The sequence below is a fragment of the Canis lupus genome, chromosome 1, assembly GCF_003254725.2.
Source record: "Canis lupus dingo isolate Sandy chromosome 1, ASM325472v2, whole genome shotgun sequence".
NCBI classification, from domain to species: Eukaryota; Metazoa; Chordata; class Mammalia; order Carnivora; family Canidae; genus Canis; species Canis lupus.
This window is the reverse complement of record NC_064243.1, coordinates 32,587,848-32,597,979: the sequence shown is the minus strand read 5'-3', so window position 1 is coordinate 32,597,979 and position 10,132 is coordinate 32,587,848. Positions and strand designations below refer to the sequence as shown.

The following is a 10,132-nucleotide window of genomic DNA, read 5'->3' as shown; positions in this document are numbered from 1 at the left end:
GATAGAAAATCACATTAGGGCTTATAAATGGGATTACATAACAGAATGGCCATGGTACATAAAAATTATATTTGACCTAGTGTTATAAACCTCTCATCTCTAAGACCAATCAGAATATAGCCACTGCTTGGTCAGAGCTGAACAAAACCTGAGTTTCTAATACAACACCCTACTTCAGGAGCAACCACCCCTCCCCACATGGCATGTTGATTCCATTGGACCCTTATTTTATGGAGGAACTTGTCTTTATTAAAACAAACACTTACAGTGGATGAAGATTCCTTCCTGGCCACAAAGCTAATGACAGCAGCACCAACAGTGCCTTCCTTGAATATCATCTTCACTCTAATAAATCCTGTCAAGATATCTATTACTAAAAAGCAAAGAAAAAAACTAATTTTACCACAAGAGAAGTAAGGCAATGCACTGATATTCATAGAATATTGGAGGTTTTGCATGTGGGAGTATATGAAATTTCCTTGATAGAGAATGCAGAGGGAGATAAAGAATATAAACACAACATCCTAGAAATACAAACCTGCAATGAAGAAAGGGAGAAAAAAGTTAGTGTGAAAGTTGGAAAATACAGAACATCATATCTTGAAGTGAAGGGAATAGAAATACAATGGAATATTACTCACCCATAAAAATGAGTGATAACGTGTCATTTGCAACAGCATGGATAGACCTGGTGGGTATTAGGCTAAATGAAATAAGTCAGACAGAGAAAAGCAAATACAATATGATTTCACTAATTTGTGGAATTTAAGAAATAAAACAAATGAACAAAGAAAGAAAGAGACAAAAAAACCTCAGACTTCTAAAGACAGAGACTAAGCTGGTGGTTGCCAAGGGGAAAAGGAATAGGGGATGGGTGAAATAGATAAAGGGGATTAAGAGGTGCAAACTAGTAACAAAATTAGAAACATAGATGGAAAGTATGGCATAGGGAATATAGTCAATAAGATGGTAATAGCATTGTTTGGTGACAGATGGTGACTACACTTATCATGGTGAGCACTGAGTAATGTAAAGAATTGTTAAATCTTTATATTGTACTCTTGAAACTAATATAGCACTGTATGTTAATTATACTTCAATAAAAACAAACAAAACAAAACAAAAAACTTGGGTTGTCAAAATGACTTTACAGCAATGTAAGTTTTGCATATAAGAACTGTTTTGCCTTGTAATTTTAGATTGAATTCATTAAAAAAAAGTCATCAAGTCTGCAGTAAAAACTAATTTGAAAAGCCATTCAGTGTTGCATAGCAGTGGTTGAAAATAGTTAAAAAAAAAAAATCCACGGGTCAAAAGTAATGCAAAATGAAACAGAAACCAAGGTTGAGGAATGGCTTTTAGATTTATCAATATTGTTGTATGGGCTATGCTACAGTTTAAGGAATATGGTAAATAATTTGAACAACTCATGTAGATGTTAATAAAGAATTCCATGTTTCTGGGATGCCTGGGTGGCTCAGGGGTTCAGCGTCTGCCCTTGGCTCAGGGCGTGATCCTGGGATCCGGGATCAAGTCCCACATGGGGGGCACTGCAGGGAGCCTGCTTCTCCCTCTGCCTATGTTTCTGTCTCTCTCTCTCTTGGTGTCTCTCATGAATAAATAAATAAATCTTAAAAAGATAAAAGAATTCCATGTTTCTGATTATATTAGCTTGGTAAACTGCCATAATAGAGAGGCTTGTTTAAACAACAAAAATTTCTTTCTTATAGTTCTGAAATGTAGATGTGCAAGGTCAAGGTGTCTGCAGGTTTGGTTTCTTTTGAGGCCTCCCTCCTTGGCTTGCAGATGGCCACCCACCCTCTTGCTATCTCCTTAGAGTCATCTCTCTGTGCAACCTACCCTTGGGGTCTCTCTTTGTTTTCTATTCCTCTTTTATAGACACTAGTTGAATTGGATTAGAGCCCACTCTTGCAGCTTCATTTCATTATTATTTTTAAAGATTTTATTTTTTATTTACTTATTTATCTTCAAGATTTTTATTTATTTATTCATAAGAAACACACAGAGAGAGAGAGAGAGAGAGAGAGAGAAAGAGAGAGAGAGACATAGGCAGAGGGAGAAGTAGGCTTCATGTATCAAGCCTGATGTGGGACTTGATCCTGGGACCCCAGTACCTGGCCCTGAGCCAAAGGCAGATGCTCAACCGCTGAACCACCTAGGTGTCCCGATTTTATTTATTTGACAGAGAGAGAGAGAGCAAGACCACAAGCAGGGGGAACAGGAGAGGGAGAAGCAGGCTCTCAGCCAAGCAAGGAGCCCAATACAGGTTCTGTCCCAGGACCTCAGGATCATGATCTGAGCCGAAGGCAGATACTTAACCAACTGAACCACCCAGGTGCACCTACAGCTTCATTTTAACTTACTTACTTGTTTAAAGGCCAAACACCAAATATAGTTACATGCTGAGCTACTGAAGTTTGGAGCTGCAACATATGAATTTTGGAGGAATGCAAGTCAGGCCCTAAGAAGGATTTTATTTTGGATATATCCAGATTTCCTGGAGAGCTTGTAGTCAGCTAGTTATTCATTAATCCTTTCTATCAATTAAAACAAAAATTCTTTCAACTACTGGGCTTAATTTTTATTCTGTTTGTGATGGATTCTAACAGTCATCCAATTCCTATCACTGTAAAAATGTGATTGCTAGAAATTGAAAAACCTCTCAGATGACTTGTAAAGAAGTTTCCTATCTCCAACCCCTATCACCAAATGGCCAAAATATCTTGATGCTTGAAGTGTATACAGCAGTTGTTATATATGTTGCTCTTCTTCCCAAGACATTCTGGAGACTCTTTCCCTGTGCCATGAACAATTTTTTCTGAAGTTTTAATGATACATCTGGTATGTGCACATGCTGGGGATGGGGCATACAGATAAAGCATTTTTAACAAGAACGCTGAGGTATCCACAGGATCACCCTGCAGTGTAGTACATTGAAGCAGAGGAGACACTACCTCATTATGTTAGAACTTCAGAGCCTAAAAGCATATCACAAGTGAATCAAATTAACTTTCCATTGCCATGTAAAGCATGGTATACTGACAGTTGAATAAAACTATTAATGGAAAGAATGCATGATATCAACTTGGTTAGAATTATATAAAAATTTAATTTTAGGTTTAAAGCCCAGATGGGAAAATAAACATATTGAGAGATTAATGTGAATCTGCTGGCAATATTCTCATAGTCACTACTGTCAGAGACTTAAAAAATGTATAATAATCAAATATGTATTTGAATTAGGTTTGAGTCTGAAGAGACCTTTTCTTTTTTCTTTTATTTCTAGTTAGTTTTGATTTCCTGAAGGTCAGAGAATATTTGGGCTAACTTCTGGTATTGGATTCCAAATGAACTCATACACCCGTTTTTTGAAATGAGTCATAAGCACATAGCTGGAGAAGGCCTAGCTAACAATATGAAAAGAAGAAAAATATGAAAAGGAGCATTAGCACAAGATAATGATGAGGAAGAAAACTGGAAACACAAAGTGGTATTTTTAGATACATTACATTGTAAGCTGATTTAATTTGTGGTGAAGCTATGCTCCAGGATTTTATGATTCAGAGAAGAGTAATTTTCCTTCCTCTTTTCTTTTTAAAGATTTATTTTTTATTTATTTATTTATTTATTTATTTATTTATTTATTTATTTATGAGAGAGATAGAGAGGGAGTAGAGGAAGGGGCAGAGGGAAAGAATCTCAAGCAGAATCCACGCTAAGCACAGAGCCTAACATGGTGCTTCATCTCAAGACTGGTAGATCATAACCTGAACTGAAATCAAAAGTTGGACACTCAACCAACTGGGCCACCCAAACACTACTCCTTTCCCCCCTTTTTTTGTGAAAGTATTGGTCAAGCCTCAAAAGTAATACTCATTAGCTGAAAAGGTTCTGAAGCCTCTATTCTGGTCCTCTAATTTTTTTCTGTTATTCTTCTATTTTTCCTCTCTTCCATTATCTTTTAATGTGACTTTAGGCAACCTATCCTGTTTGCCTCAATTTCTCTGCAAAAAAAAATCACTTCAACTGCTTCATCTGCATCCTAATTTTCACTTATAATATTATTAGGCACTTCCTCGTTCTATGATGCATGAAAAATATGGAATAGTCAACCAACGAAAAATACTCCCTAAATAGGGCAGCCAGGTGGCTCAGTGGCTTAGTGCCACCTTCAGCCCAGGGCCAGACCTTGGAGACCTGGAATCGAGGCCCACGTCATGCTCTCTGCATGGAGCCTGCTTCTCCCTCTGCCTGTGTCTCTGCCCCCTCTCTCTCTGTCTCTCATGAATAAATAAATATATCTTTTAAAAAAATACTCCCCAAATAAAATATATCATTCCTGGTTATAAGAAGTTTCATAGTCAAAAAGAGGAGGAAAAATACAGTTCTGTATTTATTATAAAAGAATCTTTCCCCAAATAATACTGAGCAAAAACAGTTTCTTCCCAATTTCAAAGGGAATATGAATTCATTACCGTGTGTCATACGCTGTGCTCTTTATTTTCTCTTTTAATAGTCTGAACACTTTTTAAGCCAGTTATTATTATATTCATTGTATAAATGAGGGACTGAATTCCCAGAAAATTTGGGTAACTTGCCCAAACTGACATGGCCAGAATTGCTCTGAGGGAAACAAAACAAACAAACAGAAACAAAAACCAGTTTTAATAGTGTGCTTCCTATTGTTTTCCTTAGGTTTTATGACTTTAGTTATATATTTGACAAGTACTAAATATGTATTAAATCAAACACTGGAGAGCAGCTCAAATGGTTTAGTGAACGAGGCCCTAGCTTTTCCATCTTTTAAGGTAATTTTGAGGGCATAGAGATGAATTAACCTAAACCAATGTTTTGTTCCCAACTTTCACTCTCCTATCCCTCAAAAATAAGTCCTCTCTCTGTGTCTTTACCCATTATTGGTACAAGGATGAAAAAAGAAAAAAAAAAAAACACACAGTGATTTTAAAATGACATTTGTTACCATGTGTGCCTATCTTACAATCCTGTTTCCAGGAATTAAATAAAAGCATACATAAAGAGTTTCATATTCTCAGTACCTAGTAAGGTGTTGCAGATTCCTCCTAAATGTTTACTGGATTGAACCAACACCCATAAAGGTTGACAGAAGAGCTGAAGAGAAGAAAACGACAAATAAAAAGTAGGGGAAGGGATGCGTGGACATAAGGTGGTAGTTTCAAAGTGCTGTAAATACCTCAAAGAAAGCTGTTGTGCTAAATGCAAAACTATGGTAATCCCACCAGCACCACCACTATTTCTTGTTTTCAACTCACTCCAGCAGCCTTCAAAGGTGAGAAGAGCTTTGCAGCTCCTAAGGATGAGGTGTGGAGTCACACTTTCCTGGCACCGGTGGTCTAATTACTCTGAGCATGTGACAAACTCCAGACCATCCCTGCACTAATGGGCAGCAGGCAGTAACTCAAAAAGGGGAAGGAAAGGGTGCAGAGTGGGAACAAAAAAACGAAAGTAGCCCTGTGCTCTGCATATGCCTCAGCGCTTTGTTGCTGTTGCTCTAGCAGACTGTAGAATTCAGACTGTTCCTTCTTCTCTCCTTATATAGACATGGCACAGTTTCAAAAATAGCCTGTGCTTTTTTAGACCTTTAAAGACATCATCAATCATTGTCTTCTATGGTAATGCTTCAATTACCCAGGAGGAAAAAAAAATACAGTAGCCATGGAAGTGACGTCCTGATGTGCTGAAAATCCCAACTAAGAAAGGGCAGTGTTTGCATATTAGCCATGTAAGCAGTGTAAGAACTGTGATGAACCATTAATAAGCCTCTCTCATGCTTTCTAAGTATTCAGGAAATGTGCTGCCTGACAGGCCAGATCTTTATAGGATTAGCTTAATGGTTTGTCACTTTCTGCATTGCTTGCTGCCCTTCCTCCCTTTTTATGCTGAACAATATTGCACTGAGCTTTCTGTGTGGCCATATAAACCCAGTGCTTCTCCATGATAAGCACCCCCATTTTAGGCACTTACAGTTCATCCATGTTAAATGACATCCAGCAAAAGTGAAGCCCTGCAGCCGTCACCCTCTTCTGCAAACCTAGTTGATTTCTTACCTCCAAGGTGGTTTCAAATTGGCCATCCCCAGGTGATCGCCAGAATAATGAATACCCAAAGGTGATGCTCCCTTCGCTCCATACCATTTGTATCTCTGGAAAATGAACACATGCAACATGCAACGTCGGCCGGGAGAGGCATACAGGTGCAGCTTTTTTGAATGCAGCTTATGTCAGGCTCCCATATGGTAGTCAAGGAGTTCCAACACATGTTAGAAAAAAAAAAGCCATAGGATAAAAAAAATTTTTTAATCACACTGAGGTGCTAGTGTGACCTACTTCTGCAGCAAAGAAATGTGTGAGTGTTTATAATTAAAATAAGGTATTTTTCTATAGCTCCTCATGGCAACAACAAAAAATAATTATCATTTACAGAAAAAGGTGAACTGTGGTTTGGAGTGTCTAATGAATATTAAGAGGACAGGTTCCATCTATTGATATTTTCATTGATATTTACGCATACCAACTAAATGTATACTGTGGCATTATTTTCAATATGAAAGATTTCACACTGCGATAAGCCTGTAATTAGAGTTTTCAGATTATCATCTGTGACTGCTTTATGATAAGTACACCAATTCCCTTGAAACATTTGTGGTGCCTACTGCCTGCACCACTGATTTTATGAAGGTTCACAATCTGTGAACACCACAGAATTTAAACTCTCTTTATATGCCATGCAAACCCCTAATATATACCACCACAAAATCACATTAGATCGCTCCTTACTCCTGAACACATATACACATATTATTTATAGTGCGTTAGGGTTCCTTTTCCAATCGTTTTCATTTGCCTCAAGGGATTGATAATGGGATAAAGAGCTTTTCACTACTCAATCACATATTATGAACCTCATTTGAGTCTGTAATGACCAATAATGCTCAGTTTGAAAATATTGTTGACTGCAATCCATTTTCTCCTTGAATTTCTGCTATGTTTAAATAAACTGTATTTTGAATATTATGAGATATTTTTCATGATAATAATGTTTTGGATTTTAATAATTGGCTGGGAAATTGTGAAGATATAATTCACTTTATTTTAGATCTTGATTATTTATATTCTTTAAATTGTAAAATCAGGGATGCCTGGGTGGTTCAGCAGTTGGGCATCTACCTTCGGCTATGGGCATGATCCTGGGTCCAGGAATGGAGTCCCACATCAGGCTCCCCGCTCGGAGCCTGTTTCTCCCTCTGCCTGTGTCTCTGCCTCCCTCCCTCTCTCCCTCTCTCCCTCTCTCCCTCTCTCTCTCTCTCTTTCTCTCTCTCTCTATGTCTATCATGAATAAATAAAATCTTTTTTAAAAAATAAAAATAAAATAAATAGTATAATTAGAATGAGAAATAATTAACCCACATCATATAAGCATATATATCACCAAGATCTCTTACCTAAACAAAGCTAACCACAGCTCAATATCTATCCCAGCACACATACTATGAACAAACATAATTCCCTACTAAAAATTAAAATACTAAAAGTCTGTCCTAAATGCTAAAAAGCCAAAATATTTTTTGGAATTGTATTCAAAGAAAGTACTAATTCAGTTGGTGGGCTTCTACAGGGATTTGAGATCTAAAAGTCACATAAAATTGATAAGAAAATCAAAATAGATTTCACGTAACAGACTAATACAGATATAGATATATAAAAATAGGAGATGGGAAGCCCGTGTGGCTCAGTAGTTTAGGCTGCCCTCAGCCCAGGGTGTAATCCTGGGGTCGCGGGATCGCGTCCCATGTAGGGTTCCCTGTATGGAGCTTGCTTCTCCTTCTGCCTGTGTCTCTGCCTCTCTCTCTCTCTCTCTCTCTGAATAAGTAAAAAAATATAATAATAATAATCTTTAAAAAAAAAAAAGAACGGAAAGAAGGAAGGAAGAAGATAGATAATCACTCTTTCATGAATTTGGAAAGGATAGAGATGCCTGAGTAGCTCAGCGGTTGAGCATCTGCCTTTGGCTCAGTGTGTGATCTCACGGTTCCAGGATCCAGTCCGGCATCCACTCCCTGCATGGAGCCTGCTTCTCCCTCTGCCTATGTCTCTGCCTTCCTCTTTCTCTCTGTGTCTCTCATGAATAAATAAATAAATAAAATCTTAAAAAAAAAAAGAATTTGGGAAGGATAAACCAGGAGGCCAGTGGAGGAAAGATCCAAGATTCTATAAATACTATGAATTATTGCATAAATAACATCTAAGATTCCATCATTTATTACAGAATGCATCTCAGTGATTTCTATTAGATTCACAAATCTTCCCTGGAGTTGTCAGGAAAGACGTGTCAAGGCCAGATCCATAAGTGAATAGAGAGGAGAAAATTTCCCCACTTATGGTCCCAAAATAGGAAAAGGAGACTTGTTAAAACCAATCTAAAGCTTAAGAAACATAGCCAAACCTTTGTCAAGCTAGAACCATCTCTTTGAAAAGTGACACTTTGTGATTCTCAGGGTTTCACCTCTCCTGGTTCCATCTTGATCAGCACTGACTTGTCAATGACAAGAAAGAATCCAATGGAGGATTAAAGTGAGCCAAATAGGATGAACATTAAAAAAAGAAAAAAGAAAAAAGAAAGAAAGATGCCAGAGACAGGCAAAAGAGGAAGATGGTATACCAACTACAAACAGTCCATGGGATATGTAATTAGATCAGAAACTCAAAAAGAATGTAAAAGGGGCCCAAAGTGGTAAAGAGTTGTGAATCAAGGCTGCTGTTATTTGTCTCTGGGGTCTCTGGCATGGAGACTGGGCCTTCATCAAAACAAGAGCTACTTCACTTTGTTGCAGTATGGGATTACAACTCATCATAAACATTCAATTACTAAATAATAGGGCATTCATTGTAGACAAAGGTTGGCAGGAACATGATTTAGTAGAAATGGCCAAGGCAGAGACATGGGGAAAAGGGCAATCAGAGATGCTGAAGCCCTAGTATAAATGTGTGAGTGGATTTAGTGGCAGCCAATTCACGTATAAAAACGGAATCATGAAAAAAAGATAATTTTTAGATATTTAGATCCTGGTAGGCTTCTCAGTAATGAAATGTATTTTACTTTATTTAGATATCAGAGTCTTTTTGAAATATGTAAAATTTTAGAAGAGATGATTAAAGCAGCATGGCATTATGTTGATAAATACATGCACATGCACACACATGCACACACACACACATTTAATCTCTACTCAAATCCCTGTTCTTCAATTTTGTTTTCCTTCTTACAACCAGAAAAGATTTCTATGATTACTGGTTGATAAAATGGTCAAATTTTTTTTTCTAATTTTTCCCAAGTTGAAAATGAACAGAGTTATGTAAATATGTTTATTTCCTTCTAATGTCTAGCTGGTAGGACAAATTAATGGTTTATTGGTTTAAACAGAAGAAATATGGACTTGATAAATCTTTTACTCAAGATCATTTTCTGGATAATAGTCATAGATTTTTTAAATTGTAGATATCTCTATAAATAAGTTTAAAGTGAAAATGATTTCTTTACAATTAGAAAAAGAAAAAAAGGGCATTTTGCTCCAGTTTTCTGAGGACACTGCTTTTCTACTTAGGTTCTTTGTCTCTGTGCCAGGCACTCAGGAACACTTAAAAAATGTTTAGGGGTGACATATATGTCAGCAGACCCCTCAAAAGTCAAGAAAGTTCTGATGGTGGTTTTCCTAGGGTCAGTTCTTGTACTTAATGTTCATCTGCTGATAGATTATATTTTATTTCTTTGGATTTATTCCTTGTTTTTTGGCAGATTGTTTTCTGAATTATCCTTTGATCATTGAGTAAATTAGATTTGTTTTCTAGTTTCACATATTATCCATCTGTTGCATGAAACAAATTATATTAATTCACATGTATCTCTTATTCAAAAATTTGATTTCCTTTTATAAATTTTGCCATTTACAAATTAGTTGTCTAAGAACACTAATATGAGCTTGACTCTCAGTTTAAAAGTTTCTATTTTGAAAATAGAATGTGATAACTATCTATACCGTTTAGCCAAATATCCTTTCCTGTTTGTTTGTATTAAC

At 36.8% G+C, this 10,132-nt stretch overlaps 1 long non-coding RNA gene across 1 annotated transcript in view; it reads right to left on the bottom strand.

Annotated features, from left to right (window-relative positions):
- Positions 1 to 10,132, bottom strand: part of LOC112644214 (uncharacterized) — a 43,000-nt gene that overhangs the window by 13,063 nt on the left and 19,805 nt on the right. The window contains exons 2-3 of the long non-coding RNA XR_003126223.3: positions 6,108 to 6,202; positions 267 to 373 (exon numbers count right to left, since the gene is read on the bottom strand). This is a non-coding gene — a long non-coding RNA (uncharacterized LOC112644214). The remainder of the gene's footprint in view (positions 1 to 266; positions 374 to 6,107; positions 6,203 to 10,132) is intronic.